General features: G+C 40.9%; 1 pseudogene; it reads right to left on the bottom strand.

Moving 5' to 3' along the window:
• Positions 1–2,643: 2,643 nt before the first annotated feature.
• LOC116094500 lies at positions 2,644–2,762 on the bottom strand (annotated as a pseudogene).
• Between the last annotated feature and the right edge of the window lie 331 nt (positions 2,763–3,093).

The following is a 3,093-nucleotide window of genomic DNA, read 5'->3' as shown; positions in this document are numbered from 1 at the left end:
GCCTCCCAAGTGCTGGGATTAAAGGCATGTGCCACCACCGCCTAGCCTGGTTATTCTTTACAGCCACATCTCTTAATAGTACCTACCATTTCTTATGAGCCTACAAGGGCCATTTCTATTCAACCCACCACAGATTTGCACCCCATTTTAAAATTGGGTTATTTGTTTTCTTGATATCTAGATTTTTGAGTTCTTTATATATTTTAGATGTTAGGCTTCTATCAGATGCATAGTTGGTAAAGATCTTTCCTCATTCTGTAGGCTGCTGCTTTGTCCAATGACAGTGTTTTTTTGTGCTGCGCCAATCACCCTGACCAGCAGGGAAGAAAGACTAGCACACCAGTTCCTTCCAGCAACAGTTTACTCAGGAGCTGTTAGTTACATGAGAATCAAGGGTGTGCCCCCGAATGGTCTGTGAGTGCTGCTTAAATACCCTTTGTAGGACTGCTCATGAGCCCATACCACTTCTTGCGCTATCATTGGCTACAGAGTCATGATGAAAGATCAGACCACTGGCCCGTGCAACCCTCTTGCCAAATAAGGACTTGTTTACTCCTTAGCAGAAGAATGGCAGGCACCATCTTTAAGGCACAGCAGCAGCGCTTCACAGTTTTTGCCTTACAGAGTCTTCTCAGTTTCATGAGGTCCCTTTGTTAGTTAAGGTGCATAATTCTGCAGGAATGACGAAGGCAGATATTTTGAGATCTCTGAGAGAACTGTAATATGCTAACTTTCTGTGATCTGTTGGTGAGTAAGTCATAGATACTGACAATACCCTATGCTTTATGCCACATCCAAACTAGGAATTAGCTAAGCCAGTTTTGATCCTGTTGGCCTTGAATCCTAGGCAGGAGGCTCAGCCTCCTGGAACAAAAATCAGCAAGACCTTGTCAAAAAATCAAGTAAAAGAGGCTGAGGACCGATCTCAACAGTGGCGAACTTCCTTCATGGGGCTTTAGGTACAAATCCAGTACTGAAAAAAGAAAAGCTGCTAAATGTCACACAGTAGTTAGTGAAAACGATGACAGACTCCTTTGTTCCATCCATTCAGCTGTAGGACCTCTGAATTAAATCCTATGGTGAAGCTCAAACTTAGGCAAATTAGGACATGAGAATGTCTCAGTTTATGAGTGCTATGACAGAAACAGACTGACATATTTGTATCTTTCCAAAATGTTAGAACTTATTGAACATTAATACATTCACAAGCTACTTTATTGGTTTTAATTTATTGGCTGCTTTTGTTCAATAGCTAAGCATTGGCAGTCACGGGTTTTTTTTTTTTTTTTTTAACCCTGAGCTTAATAGCTAATATTAACTTATTTCATCTCAGACAGCAGTATATTCACAATATACATTACACTTGAACATTGTACTTCATATAGTTTTGTGTGTGTGTGTGTGAGAGAGAGAGAGAGAAAGAGAGGAAGAGAGAGAGAGAGAGAGAGAGAGAGAGAGAGAGAGAGAGAGAGAGAGAGAGAGAATACAGGCCACAGAATACCAACAGAAAGATTGAATAGGAAGCTGGAGAGATGTTCTAAATGGTTACAAGCACTTGCTGTTCTTTCAGGGGACCTGAGTTCAGTTCCCAGAACCTCTATTTCCTGCCTAAGCCGTAGGCCATAGGCTTTTTAATTAACAGGTGAGGGCATCCATACAACACACAAGATTATCTCTCTACAAGCCACACACATGACTTGAAGAACCATGTATTTCTTTCCAGTTACTTTCCCCTCTCATTTAAAAAAGTTGGCCAAATAACATATGCTCAAGTAAAAACGCCATCAGTACACAAGTAAAATAAATAAAACAGGAAGGCCCTTAGAACAGGGAGTGGGGCCATATACTCCCTCAACACTGGGGAAGCTGCGTCAGGAAGGCTGAGAGTTTGAGATCAGACTAAAAGTAAAAGTGTCTTTCCTTACCATTCACTAAAATGCCCCATTTCTTTATATAACCAGGAACACGTACAAGTTTCTAGTCTTGTTTTTCTGTTTCATTTTGCCTTTTGAGATATGCTCTCATTCTAAAGCCAGGCTGGCCTGGGACTTGTGGTAATCCTCCTACCTCAACCTTCTGATTAGGGGTATTGCAGTGCAAGAGCCTCCATACCTGGAGATCTAGGTTTTCTACTTAATATTTCTCAGACAGCTTGCTGTGTTTACAAATGGAGCTCTTTCTTTATTTTATAAGGACTATATACTATTTCCATATTATATATGTACAAAATATACACAGATGCCTCATATTCAACCATTTCTCTGTAGATGGATATTCATGTTGTTTGGAGGTTGACTCTTCTGTTTATACTATTGCTTTTAGAAGCAGTACTCTGATAATATTGTATATATATGTTTATATATATACATTTATATATGTAAAGATTTATTTATTTTCTGTATATAAGTACACTATAGCTGTCTTCAAACACACCAGAAGACGTCATGCATTGGATCCCATTGCAGATGGTTGTGAGCCACCACGTGGCTGCTGGGAATTGAACTCAAGACCTCTGGAAGAGCAGCAGCCAGTGCTCTTACCCACTGAGCCATCTCTCCAACCCCACCATTGTATATTTTTAAACTGTTAAAACCATCCCTAAATGTACTTCCACTTTTCTTTTTTCTTCTTTTCTTTTTTTTTTTCCTACAGCACCCGGTATTCCCAGGTGGTCTCCCATCCAAGTGCTAACCAGGCCCGAACCTACTTAGCTTCCGAGATCAGACGAGATGGGGCTCATTCAGGGTGGTATGGCCGTAGACACCTCCTCTTTTCATCTGAAGGAATATGAGTTAAGGAGAAGGGAATGGAAATGTTATTGGCTGCCATCTCTTCTCTTCATGCCACCACTTCCTTCCTGCTTCCCATCTTCCTGTCCAGATCTCCTTCTGTTATAATGCTTTTGCCTTCTTAGCTCTTTGCTGGGGACCTCACTTTTTAGCTTGCTAAGTTCTTCATTCATCACTATGGTAGGTTAAGGCCTCCACAGTTCTATGGAAACTTCTGCATCTCATAATGTGTTAGTTATTCTTTCTCTATACCTGCCCTTGCAGAAAACAGAAAGGGCTCCCCATGTATCCCAGGTACCTGTTA

Source organism: Mastomys coucha, unplaced genomic scaffold, assembly GCF_008632895.1.
Source record: "Mastomys coucha isolate ucsf_1 unplaced genomic scaffold, UCSF_Mcou_1 pScaffold16, whole genome shotgun sequence".
Classification (NCBI taxonomy): Eukaryota; Metazoa; Chordata; class Mammalia; order Rodentia; family Muridae; genus Mastomys; species Mastomys coucha.
This window is presented reverse-complemented; position numbering and strand designations above follow the sequence as displayed.